Source organism: Pseudophryne corroboree, chromosome 8 (genome assembly GCF_028390025.1).
Source record: "Pseudophryne corroboree isolate aPseCor3 chromosome 8, aPseCor3.hap2, whole genome shotgun sequence".
NCBI lineage: Eukaryota > Metazoa > Chordata > Amphibia > Anura > Myobatrachidae > Pseudophryne > Pseudophryne corroboree.
In genome coordinates this window covers 139,954,067-139,979,745 of record NC_086451.1, presented here as the reverse complement: position 1 = coordinate 139,979,745, position 25,679 = coordinate 139,954,067, and the positions used below count along the sequence as shown (strand labels likewise).

Below are 25,679 nucleotides of genomic sequence, written 5' to 3'. Positions count from 1 at the left end.
ATATACCACCTAACCGTGGTTTTTTTTTCATTCTTTATACCGTCGTCATAGTGTCATACTAGTTGTTACGAGTATACTACTATCTCTTTATCAACCAGTGTACAGTGCGGTAGTTCACGGCTGTGGCTACCTCTGTGTCGGCAGTCGGCAGGCAGTCCGTCCATCCATAATTGTATTATTATTATAATATATACCACCTAACCGTGGTTTTTTTTTCATTCTTTATACCGTCGTCATAGTGTCATACTAGTTGTTACGAGTATACTACTATCTCTTTATCAACCAGTGTACAGTGCGGTAGTTCACGGCTGTGGCTACCTCTGTGTCGGCAGTCGGCAGGCAGTCCGTCCATCCATAATTGTATTATTATTATAATATATACCACCTAACCGTGGTTTTTTTTTCATTCTTTATACCGTCGTCATAGTGTCATACTAGTTGTTACGAGTATACTACTATCTCTTTATCAACCAGTGTACAGTGCGGTAGTTCACGGCTGTGGCTACCTCTGTGTCGGCAGTCGGCAGGCAGTCCGTCCATCCATAATTGTATTATTATTATAATATATACCACCTAACCGTGGTTTTTTTTTCATTCTTTATACCGTCGTCATAGTGTCATACTAGTTGTTACGAGTATACTACTATCTCTTTATCAACCAGTGTACAGTGCGGTAGTTCACGGCTGTGGCTACCTCTGTGTCGGCAGTCGGCAGGCAGTCCGTCCATCCATAATTGTATTATTATTATAATATATACCACCTAACCGTGGTTTTTTTTTCATTCTTTATACCGTCGTCATAGTGTCATACTAGTTGTTACGAGTATACTACTATCTCTTTATCAACCAGTGTACAGTGCGGTAGTTCACGGCTGTGGCTACCTCTGTGTCGGAACTCGGCAGGCAGTCCGTCCATCCATAATTGTATTATATACCACCTAACCGTGGTTTTTTTATACCACCTAACCGTGGCAGTCCGTCCATAATTGTATACTAGTATCCAATCCATCCATCTCCATTGTTTACCTGAGGTGCCTTTTAGTTCTGCCTATAAAATATGGAGAACAAAAAAGTTGAGGTTCCAAAATTAGGGAAAGATCAAGATCCACTTCCACCTCGTGCTGAAGCTGCTGCCACTAGTCATGGCCGAGACGATGAAATGCCAGCAACGTCGTCTGCCAAGGCCGATGCCCAATGTCATAGTACAGAGCATGTCAAATCCAAAACACCAAATATCAGAAAAAAAAGGACTCCAAAACCTAAAATAAAATTGTCGGAGGAGAAGCGTAAACTTGCCAATATGCCATTTACCACACGGAGTGGCAAGGAACGGCTGAGGCCCTGGCCTATGTTCATGGCTAGTGGTTCAGCTTCACATGAGGATGGAAGCACTCAGCCTCTCGCTAGAAAAATGAAAAGACTCAAGCTGGCAAAAGCAGCACAGCAAAGAACTGTGCATTCTTCGAAATCCCAAATCCGAATTCCGAGCCCACCCGCTGGCGGTGATGCAGGGCAGTCTGGAGCGACTGCTGATGCTGACATCTGGTCCGGACTGAAGGACCTGACAACCATTACGGACATGTCGTCTACTGTCACTGCATATGATTCTCTCACCATTGATAGAATGGTGGAGGATTATATGAGTGACCGCATCCAAGTAGGCACGTCACACAGTCCGTACTTATACTGGCAGGAAAAAGAGGCAATTTGGAGGCCCTTGCACAAACTGGCTTTATTCTACCTAAGTTGCCCTCCCACAAGTGTGTACTCCGAAAGAGTGTTTAGTGCCGCCGCTCACCTTGTCAGCAATCGGCGTACGAGGTTACATCCAGAAAATGTGGAGAAGATGATGTTCATTAAAATGAATTATAATCAATTCCTCCGCGGAGACATTGACCAGCAGCAATTGCCTCCACAAAGTACACAGGGAGCTGACATGGTGGATTCCAGTGGGGACGAATTGATAATCTGTGAGGAGGGGGATGTACACGGTGATATATCGGAGGATGATGATGAGGTGGACATCTTGCCTCTGTAGAGCCAGTTTGTGCAAGGAGAGATTAATTGCTTCTTTTTTGGTGGGGGTCCAAACCAACCCGTCATTTCAGTCACAGTCGTGTGGCAGACCCTGTCACTGAAATGATGGGTTGGTTAAAGTGTGCATGTCCTGTTTTGTTTATACAACATAAGGGTGGGTGGGAAGGGCCCAAGGACAATTCCATCTTGCACCTCTTTTTTCTTTTATTTTTCTTTGCGTCATGTGCTGTTTGGGGAGGGTTTTTTGGAAGGGACATCCTGCGTGACACTGCAGTGCCACTCCTAGATGGGCCCGGTGTTTGTGTCGGCCACTAGGGTCGCTTATCTTTCTCACACAGTCAGCTACCTCATTGCGCCTCTTTTTTTCTTTGCGTCATGTGCTGTTTGGGGAGGGTTTTTTGGAAGGGACATCCTGCGTGACACTGCAGTGCCATTCCTAGATGGGCCAGGTGTTTGTGTCGGCCACTAGGGTCGCTAATCTTACTCACACAGCTACCTCATTGCGCCTCTTTTTTTCTTTGCGTCATGTGCTGTTTGGGGAGGGTTTTTTGGAAGGGACATCCTGCGTGACACTGCAGTGCCACTCCTAGATGGGCCCGGTGTTTGTGTCGGCCACTAGGGTCGCTAATCTTACTCACACAGCTACCTCATTGCGCCTCTTTTTTTCTTTGCGTCATGTGCTGTTTGGGGAGGGTTTTTTGGAAGGGACATCCTGCGTGACACTGCAGTGCCACTCCTAGATGGGCCCGGTGTTTGTGTCGGCCACTAGGGTCGCTGAGCTTAGTCATCCAGCGACCTCGGTGCAAATTTTAGGACTAAAAATAATATTGTGAGGTGTAAGGTGTTCAGAATAGACTGAAAATGAGTGTTAATTATGGTTATTGAGGTTAATAATACTATGGGATCAAAATGACCCCCAAATTCAATGTTTTAAGATGTTTTTTAGGGTTTTTTGAAAAAACCACCCGAATCCAAAACACACCCGAATCCGACAAAAAAATTTCGGTGAGGTTTTGCCAAAACGCGGTCGAACCCAAAACACGGCCGCGGAACCGAACCCAAAACCAAAACACAAAACCCGAAAAATTTCAGGCGCTCATCTCTACTATAAAGTAAAGGTTCTGGTGTGGCCATCTCAGTCTCCTGACCTCAATATCATTGAGCCACTCTGGAGAGATCTCAAACAAGCAGTTCATGCAAGACAGCCCAAGAATTTACAGAACTGGAGGCTTTTTGCCAAGAAGAATGGGCAGCTTTACCATCTGAGAAAATCAAGAGCCTCATCGACAACTACCACAAAAGACTTCAAGCTGTCATTGATGTTAAAGGGGGCAATACATGGTATTAAAAACTGGGGTATGTAAACTTTTGATCAGGGTCATGTGGGTAGTTTCTGTTGTCATTATGATTTATAAAGAGTAAACACAGTTGTTTGACAATAAATGGCTTCACCCAACCACTAACCATGAGTGAAAGAAAAGTTTGTGTGTTATCATTCATATTCTCTGACAAATGGCCAGAAAATCACAAATTCTTCTAGGGTATGTAAACTTATGAGCACAACTGTATACTGAGTTATGTATTCTTAAGGAAACACATTTATCCTTTTATCCTGATGAAAAAGCGTTGAAAAATTGATACTTAACATGTGAATTTGATTGTTTTGTACAAGTGCCACCTCACATCTGCCTATTTGGAACCAGACCTGGATGGATGGGTAACCAGGAGGGCACCAGGACGCGATTGCCATATTCAGCCAAGGAGTGCCGGCATAGCCAATTCTCTTTTATATATATATATATATATATATATATATATATATATATAAAATTTCTGCCAGTACCATACTTCCAGGTGTTGGCGGCCTGTCCATTGGCATGATGTCAAGTGCTGTTTGGCAGTATTTTTGATATGGGCTCCCACAAACCTTAATCCGGCCGGCTTCCCGGGTCCCAGTACCGCTGTGAGGTCCAACCGGGAACCCAAACCCTCTAAAACCTGTCCAGGATCCAACTGGACCACCTTGTATTGGTTTCATCCTAATTGGTGCAGGGGTGTCCGAATACAAAACTGGACAGACAAACAGACCAATTAATTTTATATAAAAGATTTTGTTACCAAAGCCAACGCCATATGTTACCTACAGTATTTTGACATTAATATTTCTACAATAGCAAGGAGCCTTAGAAACAGAAATATACATGACATTAAAGAGCTGATTAAGGGCCTAATTCAGCAAGGATCGCAAATCAGCAAAATTAGCAAAAAAAAGCGTAAAAACGCAATTTCTGAGACAGCAAAAACTGCGTATGCACTACAAAAAGTAGGCATGTATGGGGCATACTAAAGGGCTGGACTCGCAAAAACTACGATCATGGGTGTGTTGTGGGCGTATGCTGATGGTCGGTGGGCGGTGCATTCGCAATTTTTACAACAGATCGCACATTTCTGATGTGAAGTTTCTGAGTGACTACAGGTCTACCTTAAAAATTGCACAAGCTGACCTCAGTGGTAGACTGCTTGTATACTGCAATCATTGCTTCATTACACCCAGCTGAAGAAGCTCACACCTCAGACCACAAATCACTTCATTCAGCTGTATTGGAACTTAGAAACATGTAAGGTATTGTTTAACTCTGTAATACATGTTGATTGTGAAAATATATGTTACTGACCGATTTGTGTTTATACTTACTAACAATCGAGGTTTGACAACCACACTAGTTGATAGAAGCAAATGTAAAATAACCTTTACAAGCATTTTGCTTAGTAGTATCTGCTGAATGACATTTAGCTTACTAACATGTTTTTTTTTTTTTTTAAAAACAACCAACATTTTTTTGTTAAACAAAACATACCTACATACATTTTTTTTTCTTTTTTCAATTTTATTTGTGCACTACACACATAAACATATGTTGAAGAACAGCAACACCATCTTTTTATTTTCAAGTTTTGCAAATTCTGCTCCATTTGTATACTTATTGAATCAAATATTTACACATAATTCCTTAAAGTAAGGTATGTAAATAAAAGCAAAGAAACAATAATATGTAATGTTTGACCACTTCACAATCAAACACTTTTTTTTATTTATAAAAATGTTACTGTTGTTTCCGAATTAAAATATTTTGACTACAAAAAAAGTGTGTTTGTTAAAACATATACCAATAATTGCTGTTGTGTAGAGTTTAGAGCACAGGTTCTCAAACTTGGTCCTCAGGACCCCACACAGTGCATGTTTTGCAGGTCACCCAGCAGGTGCACAGGTGTATTAATTACTCACTGACACATTTTAAAAGGCCCACAGGTGGAGCTAATTATTTCACTTGCGATTCTGTTAGGAGACCTGCAAAACATGCACTGTGTGGGGTCCTGAGGACCGAGTTTGAGAACCTGTGGTTTAGAGGCTAGAATTCACACTCTCTCTAGTTGAATATATTTGAACACAGTTATGGGCATTAGTCAATGTTTGAAGAAAAACACTATGGTGTCTTTAAGATAATAATTGCTAAATTACCACAAGATAATTTGATAAAGTGATGATTGAATTGATTTACAATTGTTGAGTAGTTTCTTTAATTTGGGTGCAGGAAAGTAGGTTGTGCAATTTTTAAGGGGGGAAAAACACTGTTGTTAGCAAAAAATGCAACATCAGAAACATGTACGCAAAAATTGTGATTATTAGGATGGTTTTCGCAATATTTGTACATTTCACAAGGCCACCTTCTTTTTGTTAAATTAATGTTGCAGTTTTTCCGTTTGGGCGTGCTTTCGCAATTTTGCTTTTGCTCACAATTTTGGCTAATTTGTAATTTTTGCAATCCTTACTGAATTTGCCCCTAAGTGCGATTTGGGAATGACTAGGATGTATGGTTTGGGAGAAAGGAGGCATGTAACCAATCATACACCACAAAACAGTTTTGTTTCCATTTTTAAGCTATTTTATAGCTTAAATAAAACTGTAGATTTGTACATACCATGATTCATGTTGCTGTTACACAGGAGCAATTATGTTGTTATTTGTACTTAAGTTAAAAGTTACATGGGCAGTCCTGGTATGCACCCTGATTTAATTAACTGGTCAGCCAGTCATCTGAGATTTTGTATGACCTTACAAGGGGGTGGTGTGATAAAAGGTATGGGAGTCATTTGTTCTGCATCAAGGTGGGTACACACTAGGCAATGTGCTTGATGAGCAACGTCACCTAGTGTGTTGCCTTCCCTGCCGGGCGGTCATTGGTAGTGCATACACAGTGATCAATATGCAAATGATATCTCCAAGTGATGTCTTGTCGTGGCAGGGCATGCAGATTTTGGATGACAGTCCAAATTGTGCAACATGCACGGCCGACAGCGAAGGTCATTAACAACCCCTCGGGCCGTACATTGCTTGTCGTTCTGCAGCATACATGCTAGTCGATATGGTAAACGACGTCGCTCAGGAAGGGCAAAATGATCGTTGTTGTTTACTTTATCGGCAAGTGTGTATGCACCTTTAGACTTTGTGGATCAATCTAATTTAAAGACTACATCATCATTCTCCATCTGTGTCCAAAGCCAGTATAGGCTGTGCGTTGTATTCTCTACTTTTTCCTTTTTTTCCAAAAAGCAACATGTTTGTCTAGGTTCAGTAGGATTTGCCGATGGACGGGATGCCAGCTGTCAGTACACCGACAGTTGCATCCCATCCATCATAATCCTGACAGCCCTCAATTCAGCCTCCTAACCCTCACATTTTCCCTACCCTAACCCTAACCCTCCCTTCTGGGTGCCTAACCTTAACCCTCCCCGGTGGTACCTAATCCTAACCCTCCCTATCCCTGCCAGCTTAATGCCTAACCGTAACCTCCCTATCCCTGCCAGCTTAATGCCTAACCGTAACCTCCCCTTTTAAGTGCCTACCTTAATGCCTAAACCTAACCTCCCCCTCCTTCCCCGCAGCAGGACATCAGCGCGTCCCGCTGTGAGGTTGATTGGAATGCCAGCTGTTGGTAATGTTATGCCCGCATCCCGAGCGGCATCGGTATGTGGACGCCGGCATCCTCTTTTGGGATTCCAGCGTCGGTATATTGACGGGCAGGATCCCATCCAATGGGAAGCTACTGCTTCCCATTTGTCTATGTAATAAGTAACCCTTGGTCTTTGAGGAAGCTATTGGATCACTATGGTTTTATTCTATTATTTATTGCTTGAAGCATGGAGTGCTAACCATGTAACTAGCTGGCAGTTTGTATTTGTAATTATCCTTATTGTGGTGAACCTGTTATTTAAGAAGAGCAGCATGGTGGGTCAGAGCTCCACAGCAATTATTGTATTTCTCTTACATCCTAGAGGATACTGAGAAGCCATTTAGTACCATGGGATATAGACGGGGTCCACTAGGAGCCATGACGAGTCCACTAGGAGCCATGGGCACTTTAAGAATTTGATAGTGTGCGCTGGCTCCTCCCTCTATGCTCCTCCTACCAGACTCAGTTTTGAAAATGTGCCTGGAGGAGCCGGTCACGTCGCTTGAAGCTCCTGAAGAGCTTTTCTGCATTTATTTTATCTATTTGTTATTTTCAGGCAGGACTGGATGACACCAGCCTGCCTGCTTCATGGGACTTAGGGGAGGGAACGGCCCAACCTCTTGAAGGGTTAATAGTCCCATTCCCGCTGACAGGACACTAGCTTCTGAGGGAACTATTCGCACGCCCCACCACGGCAAGCTTACATTCCCGCAGCACGCCGCCACCCCTAACAGAGCCAGAAGATAGAATAGTGATGAGTACTAAGCCAGTGTCCCGGTTAGTGGGTCGCCGGCCATTATGTCGGCATGAGGGTACAGAGATGCATGTCTTCTACAGGGGGTGGATGACTCTCCAGACTCAGTGCGGACGCACCGCTACTGAGGAAGCGAACTGAGTCTAAGTACACTACGAGTGTACACAGTACCCAGACTAGCATTACAGACTTAAAAGGCAACTGACTCCATTTTAAGCACTAAAATTACCTCAGCCAGAATAAAAACGCAGGAAGACCGTGCCATTGAAGGGGCGAGGCCTCACTATGAGCAGATCCAGCAGCTCACCAGTGCCATTTTTCTTCTGCAGTGGACACAGACGCTGACTGACAGGGATGCGCAGCTCCTCTGGAGAGACTCCAGATTATCTCAGCGGTACCAGGGGGTCATAGCAGGGGTGGGGGGGGGGGGGGGAGTGCTTACTAGTATACTGAGTTCCTAATCTGGGTACTTAGTCTGCAACCCGGCTACACTTGGCATTAGCAGTAAGGGTGCTGTGTGCTGGCTCCAGGCTATCTCTGTGTCTCTCTGAAAGGGCTCTTTGTGGGATAATTGTGCATTTAACCTGTTCCTGTGTGTGTGTGCTGTCACTGTCACAGTATGTCAGACAAAGAGTGTGTTTCATGTAAGGCACAGTGTTCCTCTTCTCCGGGGGCTTCACTGCAGTGTACTCAGTGCAGTGTACCCTCCCAGGCTAGCGGGGCAGAGCCAGCTTGGCTGGATTCTATTAGGGGAATGATTTTCAATATTTCTTCTAAATTGTTCCACAATGAGAAAGAGACGCAATACTTAAGAAAGTCGATGTACCCAAACCAGTGTCTCAGTCCCCTGCCTTTGGCCCATATCCTGCAGTCTGACTCTGATGACGACGGGTCAGACATGGAGGAGGCTACTCTGTCACAGGGAATAGAGACTTTCATAGAAGCTATTAGAGAAGTTCTGCATATCCCAGAGGAGTATGAGGAATCTTATTTTAATATAAAAAGTAAATCCTCAGCCAATTTGCCTGTGTCAAAGGAACTAAATACCCTGTTTGAAGAACAATTGGGGTCATTCCAAGTTGATCGCTAGCTGCCGTTGTTCGCAGTGCAGCGATCAGGCTAAAAATCGGCATTTCTGCGCATGCGTATGGGCCACAATGCGCATGCGCGTCGTACGGGTACAAAGTCCATTGTGCACAGGTTGTAGCGAAGTTTTCAGTCGCATTGACGGCCGCAAGAAGATTGACAGGAAGGGCGCGTTTCTGGGTGTCAACTGACCGTTTTCAGGGAGTGTTTGCAAAAACACAGGCATGTCTGAAAAAACACAGGCGTGGCTGGGCGTTCGCTGGGCGGGTGTATGACGTCAAATCCGGACACGAATAGGCTGAAGTGATCACAAGCGCTGAGTAGGTTCGGAGCTACTATGAAACTGCACAAACTTTTTTTGCAGAGCTCGGCTGCACATGCGTTCGCACTTCTGCTAAGCTAAAATACACTCCCCAGTGGGTGGCGGCATAGCGTTTGCACGGCTGCTGAAAACTGCTAGCGTGCAATCAACTCGGAATGACCCTCTATGGGTTAATCCTGATAGGAAATTTCAAATCCCTAAAAGTTTAATATCATCTTTTCCTTTTCCTCCTGAGGATAGGAAAAATTGAGAAAATCCACCGATGGTGGATGCAGCAGTATCCAGGCTGTCATGGAAAATTTTATTGCCTGTCCCGGGTGCAGCCTCCCTAAAAGACACGGCTGATCGTAGAATTGAGAATACACTCAAATATTTGTATACAGCTGCTGGGGTGGCTCAGAGGCCCACTATTACATGTGGGTGGATTACTAAGGCCATCGCCAAATGGTCGGGTAACCTAATTGAAGGGTTAGGTACTTTACCTCAGGGGGAGATTGTTTTACTCCTGCAACATATACAGGAATCTGCAAATTTTATGGTGGAAGCCATAAAAGAAATAGGCTTGCTTAATGCACAGGCTTAGGCTTGCTATGGCATTGTCAGCACACGGAGGCTTATGGCTATGCCAGTGGACTGCTGACGCGGACTCCAGGAAAGGCGTGGAAAGCCTACCCTTCACAGGAGAGGCCTTATTTGGCGATGAACTAGACAAACGGATCTCTAAAGCTACTGTAGGTAAGTCCAAGTATCTTCCTTCTGCAGCTCCCCCAGCCAGGAAGGCCTACTCAGGACCTAATCTGCAGTCCTTTCAGACTGCAGAGTTTAAGGGCAAAACCAGAGGTTTTTCTACAGCCACCAGAGGCACTAGAGGTAAACCATGAAAACCAGCAACTGCCGGTTCTTAGGAACAGAGCTCAAGCTCTGCTTCCTCAAAGCCTTCAGCATGATGGTGGACTACGATGTCTGGAAGACTGGCAGGTGGGAGCTCGACTAAAGTTTTTCAGTCACATCTGGACAACATTATGCCAGGATCCATGGGTCATAGATCTTATTTTTCAGGGCTACAGACTAGAGTTTCAGGAGCTCCCACCTTACAGAGTCTTCAAATCAGGCTTACCAGTTTCACAAGAGGCAAGTGTGAACGGACGGTCCCGTACAACAGCCCTCATCGCTTTGCGTCCCGTCCTCAGTCACAGAATGGAGTTTTGGGTCACACCAGACCAAGCCACATAGGGAATTCCCGCTTACCATCAGTAACCACCTGTTACTGACTCCACCCACTGCGCAGTGGACGGGTACTACGCTGCCACCACCAAACTCCTAGTAGCCGTGACTTCTGGAACCACAGTTCTGCTCTGTATGCGTTGACACGCTACCTTACCACACCTGTGTGGTGTTGACGAATCCCCACTAGTTGCCTAGCCCTGCCCAAATAGTTCTGAAAAGAACTTCAGCAATACAACAGATGTTTACAGCAGAAGAAAATTGTATAATACACTTTTCATGGGGCAGCTGCCCTCCTTTTATCCTATCGAATACGCAATACCACAAGGGGTAAGTCTGCCCTGTAGTTTACAACCAATCACGGTTTACCCATGTGCTGTGCATGCCTTGGTCACATGCATAGCTACCATTGTCCTCTATGGACAGTGGGGAGTGGTCACTTTCCTTTGACCATCCCATCCTAGAAGATCTGGATCCGCCCCGGTGACGTTCAGTCTGTTCTGGGGGAATTTTTCCCGCCTAAACTTACTTCCAGGAATCTGCCTGGGACCCAGCTCAGCATCTGCAGCCTGAATTCGGGCTCCAGAGCTGGGCAGCCTAGATCCCCGGTCAGGTGATCCCTATGGAGCTCCAGAAAACCACTCCGCTTGTTGGGAAGCTGAACGTTTCCTCTCTCTGCCCATGATACTTCTATGGGGAATGCTAGAGGAGAAGGCATTCCATTTCGGGGGGAAAGGACTGGAGAAATCCAACAGCCTGCACAGCCATGGAGTCCCCCCTCCTGGGACACACAACCAAATAAGTGCATTTTTCCTCTAAAATACATTTAAATACATGGTACATATTCCTTTACAGTGTGGTTGAAATTGCTGCCTTGCCACAGCCCCTGATCCGAGGCTGCGGCGCACCCCCCTTTTGAAACCCGGCGGCTCGGGATGCTCATCCCAGCCGCCGTGGCTCTGTGCCTCCCTGTAGCGCTGAGGTATCGGGAGCATAGCTCCTGGACCCCAGCGCTCACCATCCTAACACACCTCCGCCGCATAGGGAGCCGGCTAGCTAGGGGCGGCGCACCCTCCCTGCAGCCCGGGATAAGCTAGCCACCTACGTTGCACTGAGGCACCGGGAGCAGAGCCCCCGGCCCCCAGCGGTGGCACACTCTGGGTGCTGCAGCGGGAGCTGATCTCCCAGCTGCAGGGGCTCTCTCTTCTCCCCCAGCGCGCACACACAGCTCAGCGTACCGAGGGGCTCCCTCACTGCCATGGTCACCGGAGAGGTCCGGGACCGCGGCGCACACAAAATATATTTTAAACATTATTAAACACTCGGCACCTGGCGCCTTCACAGTTTAAAGATGGCTCCTAGTGCCAGTACATTTGTAAAGTGGCGCCAAGCGCCTAATGTCTCTCAACATGGTGCCGGCAGCTGAGGGTTAACCCCTTCAGCGCCGTGGCCACCATTGTCCATGTGGGAGGGGGGTTTCCGGCCACCCCCCCCCCCATTCAAGCGAATCAACCAGGGACCCATGTCCCAACGATTTGGTCCTTGGTCCCACAGTCTTTATTGGGGTTCCGGGAGATTCCTGGGGCTTCAGGCTCCTCCTGACATGACAGTCCATCCGCATTGCTGTGAGCCTTACCTTGCTTGTGGATAATATGAAAGTCATAAACCTGAAGAGCAAGGCTCCACCGCAACAGTCTGCCATTTTCCCCCATGGTGTGCTGAAGCCACTGTAATGGATTGTGGTCCATTACCACCGTAAAATGGCGGCCATACAAATATGGCTGGAGCTTCTTCCAAGCCCAAACAATAGCCAAGCACTCCTTTTCAATTGTGACATACCCCACCTCCCACGGTAGAAGTTTTCTGCTCAAATAGGCTACAGGGTGCTCCTGTCCTTCCAGCCCCTCCTGGCTCAGTATTGCTCCGAGTCCGTACTGTGATGCATCAGTCTGTACAACAAAGTTTTTACTATAGTCTGGCGCCATCAGTACTGGAGCTGGTACTAGAGCCATTTTCAACGACTGGACTGCCAACTCACATGCGGTCGTCCAGTCGACTCAACTATCTTGGGGAGTTTCTTCTTAGTCAGGTCAGTCAGGGGTTTGGCCACAGAACTAAAGTCAGGGACAAAACATCTGTAGTGCCTTACAGGTTCTAAGGTCAGTACCAGTCTGGGTGATTCGGGCCGGGGACTGCCTCTGGTTGCCTCTGGTTTTGACCTACCCCTGTGTCCTCCCACACGATGCCCCATGCACTGCACCTCCATCATTCCTATCTGGCAACTGTCTGTCCTAACTGTTAGACCTGCCCTCCAATCCTCCTCTGTCGACCTATGACTCGGGAAACCTACCCTGTCACGTAGGTCTGCTTTTACCTCCACGTCCGCTACCTGTACTACAGTGATGGCGGCCAGACCACCAACCTCTGGATCCTGTGTGGCATCCATGACAGGGAGGCTGCGTGTCTTCCCCGATCTACTGCACACAGGCAGGGGACCTGCTATGTTCACAGCAACTTGCTGTAAGGGTTCTCCTATGGCCAGAGGCCCAGAGACAACAGAAACGCTGGAGTGCCCCAGTTGCCAACGCATGGCACCAGCCTTACACTTGGTCTGGGCATCATCCGACATTCCAGACCAGGGTAAGCTCTGTGACATGAACTTCAGGGTACGGTCTATCTCTGGGTTACTGTCCAAAGGGGTTTCGCTGGCAATCGACACCGGTTGCGCAGGAAAGTTCCCTGGGGGGACCAGTTGGACACGTTCTCTATCTGGTCTATCCCCTCCCACTTTCCTGGCTACCCTGTACCTTGACTCTTCCCGCCAGGTCAAACTTCCCACCCCAACCCCATCAAGGACGCTGTCAGCTTGGCGCCTCTGGCCTTTCAGGGATGGGTCAGAGAGTTTAGCCTCCCTAAACTCCTGCCTGCGGCCCTCAATCTCTCCTAAATTGGAACACTCTACAGGGGGATCTAGGTGGGGACTACTAGGGTCAGTCTGGTAGAGGTCAGTCACGGAAAGGTTAGTGTGGATTCTCATACTCACCGCCGGAGTTGGCAAACCAATTGGGTCAGGAGCATCATTAGGCACACCCATAGGAACAAACGAGCAGGAACCAACATCCTCTGCGTTGCTAGGGGACGTAGGCATACCAGAGGCAAATGGCATGCGGGGTCGATGTGCTGATCTAGCCGCTGTAATCTTTCCCTCTGGGCTGGTTGATGCTGTGGTTGGCTGTGCTGGCAGTTGTCTAGCAGCTGTAGTCTTTTCCTCTGGGCTGTGTTGTGCTGGAGTAGCTGATGTCATCAGTGGTTGTGGAACTTGACTCCGGGAAATGGCGCCAGCAAAATTGGTGACAATCCCACCACTCAGATCATTTCCTAGGACCACATCAGTTGGGAGACCATCCATGACGGCAACTTCTCACAACTCTGGTCCAGCTCCCCAGTCCAGGTAGACTCTTGCCATGGGAACCTCCTTCTTCGTTCCATCGGCCAGGGTGACCTTGGCAGTGCGACCCTGCAATACTGCAGCAAGATCGATAAGGTGGGGGCTCACTACAGTGATTGAGGCCCCAGAGTCTCTTAGGCCTTCCCCTTGAAGGGATCTCATGTGAACCGGCTGCAGGTGCCTCCACATATTGTGTAGGGGCCATTTGGCCCCTACACAATATGTTACATAATACACCACAGAGTGCACCTGTTTCTTGCCACACTCCATCGGATCGACTGGAGGGGGAACAGTCTCTGTAGGCTCATCTCTGCTCGTTAAACAAGCGAGCTGGGTTCCAGCACTCAGATTTGGAACACGAGTCTGGGGTGCTTGGGGTGCGGAACAGTTTATCCTCAGATGCCCAATTTTCCCACAGTCGTAGCACTTCTCCAGTCATGACACCGATGGTTTTCTGATCACTTGCAGGGATGCTGCGGTTGCTGGCCAAGAGCACCCAGGTTGGAGGATGCTTATTTTTGGGTGTGATGAGCTGAAGAGGGGTGTCCCCCTGGCGGTACAGTCCTTTGGGGCTGGATGCTAGTTGGGCACTTCTGCCATTGTGGCCAAATTGCCACATACTTGTCAGCTAACTGGGCAGCCATCTTTAAGCTGGGTGGCTCCCGGTCTAGCACCCACTTCTTCACTTCTGGGGCGCACCTGCAATAGAACTGCTCCCTGCAGATCAGGTCGATCAGTGCGTCCCATGTAGTGGCTTCAGAATCCTTCACCCACTTCACCATGTACTGCTGCAGCTGAGTGGCGAACTGCTAATGGGTGCTGCTAGGATTCTTGGGAAAGTCCCAGAATTTCTTCCTGTATGACTCTGGAGTGATGAAGAATCGCTGGAGGAGGGCTTTTGCGACTTCGTCATAATTCCCACTCCTCGATAGGCCTCCAAGGCCTCTCCATGCAGAGTGGACACAAGGTGTCCTACTCACTCCGACTTGGGTAAATCATGTAGTTTGCAAGTCCTTTCAAAAACTTGCAAATGTCCATCAATGTCCCCATCACTGCCTGCAAACTTGGCAAACTGAATGCGTCCCGATCTGTGTGCAGCAGTGGGCAATGGCTCCCGGGGTACCACGGCTTGTGATGCCCGCTCCGCATGCCACATTCGAATGACAAGCATGCGTTCTTGCTCCATTGCCCTTTCCCCCAATACAGCTGGCTGATCTGCTAGGGTATCCCACCACTATGCCACCAATTTCTGTGACCGGACGGTCTCGTACAACAGCCCTCACCATTTTGCGTCCAGTCCCCAGTCACAGAATGGAGTTTTAGGTCACACCGGACCTGGGACACATAGGGGATTCCCGCTTACCGTCAGTAACCACCTGTTACTGACTCCACCCACTGCGCAGTGGGCAGGTACTACGCTGCCACTACCAGACTCCTTGTAGCCATAGCGTCTGGAACCATGGTTCTGCTCTGTATGCGTCGACACGCTGCCTTACCATACTTGTGTGGTGTTGACGAATCCCCACTAGTCGTTGTAGTAGGCTTCTACCCGGAAGCTGACTGGAGGCAGAGCTTGGAGACGTTGGGTACACCCTGGACAGCCGGAAAATGGAGCTAGGTTTCGCCTGGCCCTGCAGGTCACAAGATTAAGCAGTTGTCTTGAGGCAGAAGATCTTTATTTGCCCAAATAGTTCTGAAAAGAACTTCAGCAATACAACAGATGTTTACAGCAGAAGAAAATGGTATAATACACTTTTCATGGGGCAGCTGCCCTCCTTTTATCCTACTCCAATACACAATACCACAAGGGGTAAGTCCACCCTGTGGTTTACCCATGTGCATGCATTGGTCACATGCACAGCTACCATTATCCTCTATGGACAGTGGGGAGTGGTCACTCTCCTTTGACCATCCCATCCCGGAGGATCTGGATCCGCCCCAGTGACGTTCAGTCTGCGCTGGGGGAATTTTTCCTGCCTAAACTTACTTCCAGGAATCTACCTGGGACTCAGCTCAGCATCTGCAGCCGGAATTCGGGCTCCAGAGCTGGGCAGCCTAGTTTCCCGGTCAGGGTTTCCTGCTCACCAGAGGTGATCCCTATGGAGCTCCAGAAAACCATTTAGCTTGTTGGGAAGCTGAGCTTTTCCTCTCTCTTCCCATGATACTTCCATGGGGAAGGCTAGAGGAGAAGGCATTCCGTTTTTTGGGAAAAGGACTGGAGGAATCCAATAGCCTGCACAGCCATGGATTCCCCCCTCCGGGGACACACAACCAAGTAAGTGCATTTTTCCTCTAAAACACATTTAAATACATGGTACATATTTCTTTACATATACTGAGCCCGTGCCCTGCACAGGCTCCACATACCCAGGCACTGCAGTGCCTCATCATACAATATATATTTACACCTTTAAATACATTGTTGTTATGCTTTACTGTGCCCAGCGGCCTGGCTGCTAGGGCTCTCTCCAGGGTCAGCAGGGTGCACTGGGGGGGAGAAGCTGGTTGCAGCAGGGGTACTTACTGTTACCTGTCCCGCTGCTGCCCCCCCGCCACCCAATGTGGTTGAAATTGCTGCCTCACTGAAGCCCCCTATCCGAGGCTGCGGCGCACCTCCCTTTTGAGACCCGGCGGTTCGGGACACTTATCCCAGCCACCGTGGCTCTGTGCCACCTTGCAGCACTGAGGTGGCAGGAGCGTAACTCCCGGACCCCAGCGCTCACCATCCTAACACACCTCCACCGCATAGGGAGCCGGCTAGCCCAGTCCCCTGTGAGCGGCACATCCTCCCTGCAGCCCGGGACGAGCTCATCCCGGCTGCCACGGCTGGCCACCTACGTAGCGCTGAGGCACTGGGATCAGAGTCCCCGGCCCCCAGCGGCGGCACACTCTGAGCGCTGCAGCTGGATCTGATCTCCCAGCTGCAGCGGCTCTCCCTTCTCCCCCAGCGTGCACACACAGCTCTGCTCGCCGGGGGCTCCCTCACTGCTGCGGTCGCCGGAGTGGTCCGGGACCGCGGCGCACACAAAATATATTTTAAACATTATTAAACACTCGGTGCCTGGCGCCTTCACAGTTTGAAAAGTGGCGCCAAACGCCTCTTGTCTCTCAACATGGTGCTGGCTGCTGAGGGTTAACCCCTTCAGCGCCACGGCCGCCATTGTCCATGTGGGAGGGGGGTCTCCGGCCACAGCAAGTATAACCTTAGAGGACGCCATTCAATAACTGGTACAGACTCAGGTTCCAGTTCCACTTCATCTGCAAAACAAGGGATATTATTCCAACTTGTCTGTAGTACCGAAACCAGACGGTTCGGTAAGACCGATTTTGAACCTCAAGTCATTGAACCCGTACTTACGAGTGTTCAAATTCAAGATGGAGTCTCTGAGAGCGGTGATCTTAGGTCTGGAGGAGGGGGAATTCCTAGTGTCTCTGGATATCAAGGATGCGTACCTTCACATTCCGATCTGGCCACTTCACCAAACTTATCTACGGTTTGCACTGCAGGATTGCCACTACCAGTTCCAGGCCCTGCCATTTGGTCCCTCCACGGCACCGAGTGTGTTCATCAAGGTGATGGCAGAGATGATGTTTCTCCTTCACAAACAGGGAGTGAACATAATTCCGTAACTGGACTATCTTCTGATAAAGGCGCCGTCCAGGGTGAGGTTGTTTGACAGCATTGGTATCACAACCAGACTACTCCTGGATCACAGGTGGATTCTGAATCTTCCGAAATCTCACCTAGAGCCAACATGGAGGCTTCCATTCCTGGGAATGATACTGGACACAAAATCACAAAAAGTGTTCCTTCCATTGGAAAAGGCATTGGTAATCCAGTCGATGGTTCGGGATGTCCTGAAGACAACTCAGATATCAGTGCATCTGTGCATTCGCCTTCTGGGGAAAATGGTGGCCTCTTATGAGGTGCTTCAGTATGGAAGGTTTCATGCAAGACCCTTCCAGCTCGATCTGTTGGACAAATGGTCTGGATCACTTCTTCACATGCACCAGAGGATCCGTCTTTCGCCAAAATCCAGTATCTCTCTTCTATGGTGGCTTCAGACTTCTCACCTAATCGAGGGTCGACGGTTCGGGAATAAAAAGGAAAAGTTTTAAGCAATATACTGGATATAGGATACTGGGCGCCCTCTTGGTGCTTCATTCTTCCTGCACTGTTACTTGGTTAAGTATTGTTGTTTGGTTCAGCTGTTGCTGTTTTCAAGTTTGGTTAGCATGGCTTTCCTCTTGTTTTGTGTGTGCTGGTTCGGAATCTCACCACGATCTTTTTATATCCTTCTCTCAAAGTATGTCTGTCTCCTCGGGCACAGTTTCCTTGACTGAGTCTTGTAGGAGGGGCATAGAGGGAAGAGCCAGCGCACACTATCAAATTTTTAATGTGCCCATGGCTCCTAGTGGACCCATCATGGCTCCTAGTGGACCCGTCTATACCCCATGGTACTAAATGGTTCCCCAGTATCCTCTATGGACTACGATAAAAGTATTTACCGGTAGGTAATTAAAATCCTATTTTTATTATTGTTTCAAGTGTAGTACCAGACAGCGTGATCAAATTACGGACTCTGATCTTAGTCAGACTGCAAAATCAGGGGTCCCTGACAAAGGAAGACCAATATATGCAACAAATGTTTTATTATTTCGGACTGAGTCAGTAAATGTAGCATATTCACCTGATTTTTCTGTAAAACATACTGCTACACTGAAAAATTGCTGAAAAAGCTACACTTTTAAAATCATGTAACTTATACCCCCTTACTGTCAATTTGCATAAAAAAGGGCATACAGTACACTGAAACTGGAAAGGTATATATAAATTTGTAGCTTAATTTACTAAACTAAACAGAGTGCATAGAAAGATGACTAATTTAATATAATATTCGTGAGTATGATGATATGGGGAGTATAATCACTGTACTTAATTATCCTATTAATTGTTCAGTATCAGTTGGTGTAGATTTTTTGTAGAGGACAAAAGGTCTCAAGCTGTGAAAAAGGTTCTTAAATGTATTGAGTAGCATTGGTCTGTTAGGTATTTTATTACCATTATGGAGTCAGAAAAGATCTCTCTCCGTCGTAAAGCAATCTTTATTACAATATGCTTTGTTGGATTTTTTAGAAGAGGAACATACAGGATATGGTAATGACATTCACTGTTCTGTCTGAACTGTTGCAATCCAGAGGGATCAATATAATGAGGATTCCATTCTGAAGGTTGTCATGCAAAATCTGAAAAAAATATTCATAGCAAGTTCAAATATTAACAAAATAACTTCCTAAACATTTGGTTTAAAAGTAATGGTGGCAACAGTATACATCTAGCTGATCTACACCATGAACATATAGGTTCATTTAGCCACTGATTCCCTAGTACACATTCAGTGTAAACTGTAGTATAACATTATTTGCCTTTAGCTGGCTTGAGGTGTTAATTAAAACTACATAATAGCTCCAGGGTCCGATGTAATATCTCTAGCTGCAACATAACAGCACCAATATGCTCCAACATACAGCATGGTAGCCATAGTAGCCGTTATATGTGAACCTATGTGAACCTAATGCTCTACTTAATTGCCTCAATGATCCTATAGTATCACTACATGTAATATCTCCACAATCTACAAAATATAGCTTAGTAGTAGCTACATTGTAGTATTGAAAGGCCCAACATAGTAGTTCCAAATACCAATATTATAGTAGACAAAAATTCTACTTGAGTAACCAAAATACTAACATACTATAGAGACCCCAAAGTTGACATAATTATGCAATTTTAGCATTTAAACATATTTTATGCAGATTCAATTATCCGTGGGTTGTGTTGGGCAGTCTGATTTGCACATTAGTGGCTACTTTGGGGCTACTTTTGAGTTGATTGCAAGTCTCTGAATAGTTTAGATGCAACCTAAAAGCTGTGTCATACCAGGATCCTTCTCTGGGAGAGAGATAAATATTTTAGCTGGAGTCCCACAAATTGCAGCAAACCCCACTTATCAGTGTAATATATTAATGATAATTAGACATAATGAAAAATAGAGTTACAAAGTATCTAAATCACATTTACATACCTCCCAACATGACCCTCTCCAGGAGGGACACCATGCTCTGCTCCTGGACTTTTCTCTTAATGTATGATTGCCAGCACCTGTGCTGAAACACCTTTCTTATCCATTAACCTGTTCAAAACAGGTGCTGGCAATCATACATTAAGAGGGAAGTCCAGAAGCAGAGCATTGTGTCCCTCCTGGAGAGGATCATATTGGGAGGTTTGCATTTATTAATTTTCCCTAACTTAAGGTTACCATGAAAGCAGTTTTAACAAAACCTTAAGTACAGTATATAACACAGATGTGCTCAACCCACAGCCCATGGGCTGCAATGTCATGTTTTGTAGCCAAAGAAAGCAGGACAGATATATAGGGAACCTGAAAAGAAAAGCTTCCTGGCTTCCCTGTATATAGCCTGTCCAGTACAGCATTGGGTCTCACCGTGAACGAAGGTGTGAGGTTGGAGGCAGAGAAAATGTTACTGCACTACTGTGCCCATACATCAAAAATTAATTGGCCCATTTGTGTGTGGTTTGCCAATGGTTTGATCTGCAAATTCCAACATTTTGGAAATCCTCAATTTGCCAATTCTGACCCAAAATGATCAGAATTAGCCAATCAGGATTTTCTAATATGGGGAATTTTGGTGATCATGCAAGAATCGGAGATCAAGGAATCAGGCTTGTTATCTATGGGCCCCATTAATCTCACTGATGAGACACGGTCTCATCTTGGGAGACTAATTTCTTCTGTTGCTGCCTGTGAGCCATCTCGTGATCACCATAGGACAGGTAAGTAGATTGATTAAAATAGGCAGGGTGGAAAAAGGGGAGTAGAAAATGCTGCAGTTTTTAGCTGACAGTAGATATGTGCTACAGGTGAAGGTCACGTCAGAGGAGTGTGTGTTATAGATGTATCCCAGCACGGCAGCGGTGTGGATTGGAGCGCACCACAGGCTGCCATAGAGGGAAAGCACCAATAGTATTTTGATTGGCTTGTGGATTGGCAGTCAAGTGGCCACAGCTGCAGCTCCTGATAGGCTGCCAGTCTGTGAGCTCCGATTGGATGAAAGTCAGCTCCAAATTTGATATATTGCTGGTGCTGTCCCTCTATGGCTGCTTGCTCTTCACTTTTTCCCTGTACTGCTACTGTCGTCCCGGCCAGCCGCGGCCATGCTTAGGGGCGCCATCCTGGAGCCGTCAACAGGCGCCTGGAACAGTAAGTTGTGGGGGCAATTCTGGCAGTCCCATCCCCACAATTTTGGATGGCAGTCCTGCCTCTGGAGCTAGGTTGCCCTAGGCAAGTCCTTTAGGTTGTCTACAGTCAGGGCTGGCGCTACACATGACACAACCTGTAGCTAATTGAATCTGCCCTTTGAGCTTACAGAAAATATTATTCAGGGCTAATTAACATAAACATATCTAATGTTCTGCTTCATTGCAGTATTGGCAAGCCAGCCTGGGTCCCTTCTGAGCATGTTTAAACTTGGCACCTAGAGTCTGTTTTTGGACTTCAAAGTGCAGATTTGCAATCAGCCAATAATCATCATCAGTGTGTATTTGCACCAGTTCCCAGGCATCCCTAAGTAAATTGGTGATTCGCAATGTATGTGACACTGTTTCTGACTCACAGCTATTCTGTGACTACAACAAACAGCGATGGTTTTCTCTCTCTAAGTGTAAGGAAGTGAAAAAGCTCTGCATATGGATTAGGGATGTCCATCGGTGCTACTGCCATCGATGTTTACCATCGATGTCGATGGCGAAACAAACCATCGATGGCAGCAAAGTATTCTTTGCATAACCATCAATGGTTTTTACCATCGGTGTTTATGTGCATGCGCAGCTGGTTGCTCTTCTGATGTGTAAGAGCCGGGGGCGGGGCTGAGCTGTGAGTGACAGCTCAGCCTCTTAAAGAGGAGGGACATACCATTCCTGGCTCTTACACATAGTGTAAGAGCTCGGAGGCTGCGCAGGGCTGCTGGCTGACAGCCTAGCAGCCCTGTGCAGCAACAGGCAGCCCCACAATTGAAAGGTGGGGGGTAAAAACCATTGTGCATACAGCTACCATCAATGGTGTATAACCATCTGGTTATACACCATCGATGGTAAAAGTATTCAACATTGGCTATAGACCATCAATGATTTTGAATAATCGATGGTTGATGGCTATCCCTAATATGGATATAGGGATACACATTTTTGTGTGTATATGCACAGTATCAATATTTCATATTTTACAGTAAGCTAGGTTTGCTATATTTTACAAAAATGGGACACACTGGGGGCATGACCATTTCAGGGTGTGTGGCCAAATCCAGGGCATAGCCACGCCCCAACGCCAAAAGGTGGAAAAAAAAACCCAATATATTCCATATGTCCATCCACCCCTTTCCCATATCTGTTTTAATTAATCTTTCCTCTATGTTTCATGTCATCCCTGCAACTTTTACTCCATACTTCTCTTACTTACCTGCTCCACCTCTCCTAGCCTCTATCCCTCTTTAACCCTGCAATTTTCATTCCCTCCTTCCACATACTTGCCTACTTTTGAAAAGGCATTTCAGGGAGATTGTGAAAGTAACACCTATCAGCGCGGACGTGTACTGCTACATCTGAGAGGCGTGTCAAGAAAATAACTTACATCCAAATGTAAATTAGCCCCAAAGTTAGTAAGATTTACTTGTTGAAGAAAAGACACTGATATTTTGCAGGATTTGTTTGTGTATTGTGTTTTACAAGAGGTTCCATATACTGTAAATGGACGAGAAACCTTATTTAAAATGCATGTAGCCATAAGGATTATTGTGCCTTATAGCCATTGCAGGAAAATGGCACTGATGATCCAATTTTAATGTATATATCTCTGATTTCTCTCCCCCCCCCCCCCCCCCCCCCCCCCCCCACCCTCTCCCAAGAACATAACAGCTGTATAATGGAGATAAGGTGTAATCAGGGAGATTGCTGGACTATTCAGGTAGTCAGGGAGACTGCTACTATTTCAGGGAGTCTCCTGCAGAATGAGGGAGGGTAGGCACTCACTCCTTCCTTATATCAGCCCTACACCTCTCCTTCCCTCTCTTTCTCACCCTTTGTACCTCTTTCCATCTATCACTTCTGCATCTCTCACTTCCTCCTTCACTCCATCAGATATTCAAATATCCTTCACTCCCTCTCTCACCCTTTAAAACTCTCACACCCTCCTTCTCTCAACCCAGCCGCTCTCCTTTCATCCCACAGGATTTAAAGAGAATATGGTCAGCAACTAGCCTAGGGCAGAATTCCATGATGGTTACAGGACAAAGGGCACATGAGTTCTATAGTAATGCAAATGCTATACAGGTGTTTTGTATGGCATACATGTCAAATTATGTTGAGAATTACTTGCCTGGCTGAAGTGTTTACCTCTAGTGGTAAGGTGGCCTCAGATAAGATATGTCTAATAAATCTATATTGGAAGTGGATAATCAACTGTACATACATTTGGAGAATAATGAATTAAATGTGATGTTTAGCTCCAGGTTAGTTTGGGACATCCTAATGTGGAGAAAAACTCCATCACCAGAACATCACAAAGAGATGTTACAAGCATCAGTATTCATTTTATGTAGGGCAGTATGATTTCGAATTTGAAGGAGATCAAACCTTTTTTTCATTAAAAAAGGGGACAGACTGGTGTACAAGACAAAACTACCCAGAGAAGCCCATACTGCTCAAAGCTGAAAACTAGAGATGAGCGGGTCCGGTTCTCTGAGAACCGGACCCACTCGAATATCATTCTGAGTTGCTCGCAGCAGCAAATTTGTTATCAGTTGGGCAAAACCATGTGCACTGCAGGGGGGGGGGGGGGGGGGCAGATATAACATTTGCTGAGAGAGTTAGATTTGGGTGGGTTATTTTGTTTCTGTGCAGGGTAAATACTGGCTATTTTATTTTTACACTGCAATTTATATTTCAGTTTGAACACACCACACCCAAATCTAACTCTCTCTGCACATGTTATATCTGTCCTCCCTGCAGTGCACATGGTTTTGCCCAACTGCTGACAAATTTGCTGCTGTGATCAACTCTGAATTAGGCCCATAGTCCGGCTCTGTGTTTTCCCACCTGATTTGGAAGCCAAAGCAAAGCATAATGTCATCCTCCCACTGTCAGATTCTCGTGGGTTTTGGATTCTATAAAGGTCGCCGGTGATCGCTCCATTTTCACTCCGGCTGTAGAGCTTGTATGGTGCAGACATGCTGTGTCCATCCAGGGTGCTGTGTTCACGCTGTGTCCATCCAGAGGTACTGTGTTATCCATCCAGCGGTGCTGTGTTGTCCATCATGGGACTGCTATGTCTGTCCATCTTGGGGTGCTCTGTCCATCCATCTAGGGGCTGCTATGTCCTCCAGGGATGCTCTGTCCATCTAGAGGTGCTCTGTCCATCCATCAAGTGGGTGCTCTGTCCCTTCATCGAGTGGGTCAGGTAAAAATAAAATGTTACTTTTTTTTTTGGTGCTGTACCTTAGTGTACTTTATTATTATTTTTCATATACATGTACTGTGAAACTGCCAGTCAGACTGCAGTGTAATATTCATAAAAGTATTGTGACTCTGCAAGTCATACAGCAGTTTAATATATTTATGCAAGTATTGTCATGCTGCAGATCATACCCCAATTTCATACAAGTATTGTGACACTGTAGGTGGTACCACTGTGTAATATTCGTACACATATTGTGACACTGTAGGTGATACCGCAGTGTAATACAGTGTTACAGTGTGCTACCCCAAAGCAGCCCAGCCCCACCAGTCCAGGGAGCACCGCGCACAAAACTCATCCTCAAAACAAATAACAGCATATATTTGCTTGATACATGGCCACATGATAATGGCACATACACAAATACAACTAACTGGGAGCAATATTACCAGGAGCTACCCCTATATTCACCTGTGGCACTGCAGGAACCAGCATGCCCTCATAATGCTGATCCCATCCGTGCTTCTCAGAACAGCAACAAGAAGTTTGGTAACTGCTCTTATCCAATTAGTAATGTCATCCAGGTGCATGAAAGGGAGGGGTTATTCTGAACAAGAAACATTGGTATCCTCCAGCACACTGGATGACATCAGCAACAGGATTGATAACCACATGGTGGTAGAAATTTCAGAGATCTCAGTTGCATACAGTACTGGAGGTACCTAACGTTAACTCTAAGGGTGTGTACACACGGTGAGATCCTTGCTATACCCGATTTTCACTTGTGATTTCCCTTGAACTTCCTGGAGCCCAGATAGCACAGATTTTGACTAATGAGATGTCATTGACATGTGAGATGAACTAGATAGTACACCGATCTAGCGAGGATTGACTTGCCTGCACAGTCTATCTTTTCTTGCGATGCCAACCTGGCGGGACCGCGCATCGGGATCGCAAGGTGACTTTCACCTTGCGATCTGCACTAACTTTTCTTGCGATTTTGACTATATAGTCAAAATCGAAAGAGAATATCTCACCGTGTGTACCAGGGGTGTCAGAACGTTTTTTGGTTGGGGGGGGGGGGGGGCAAGATAAAATCTCAGTTTGGCGCCCCTAACTTCTGGACACCTTAGACAGGTCACTTGTACCTGTACGGAACTCTATAGAGTAGCTAGGAGTGAGTGGCACCTTGTACACATTATGCCAGGTAGAGCAGCTTATACACATTACACCAGGTAGAGCCCATTATACACATTACGCTAGGTAA

At 46.5% G+C, this 25,679-nt stretch overlaps 1 protein-coding gene and 1 long non-coding RNA gene across 3 annotated transcripts in view; one reads left to right on the top strand and one right to left on the bottom strand.

Annotated features, from left to right (window-relative positions):
- The window catches only part of LOC134948761 (gamma-aminobutyric acid receptor subunit beta-4), a 644,656-nt gene that overhangs the window by 55,091 nt on the left and 563,886 nt on the right, over positions 1-25,679 (top strand). The window lies entirely within an intron of this gene.
- LOC134947564 (uncharacterized) lies at positions 18,875-24,962 on the bottom strand. The gene is made up of 3 exons (XR_010182624.1): positions 24,884-24,962; positions 24,055-24,397; positions 18,875-19,130 (listed from the first exon to the last, which is right to left on the bottom strand). It is a non-coding gene; the product is annotated as an uncharacterized LOC134947564 (long non-coding RNA).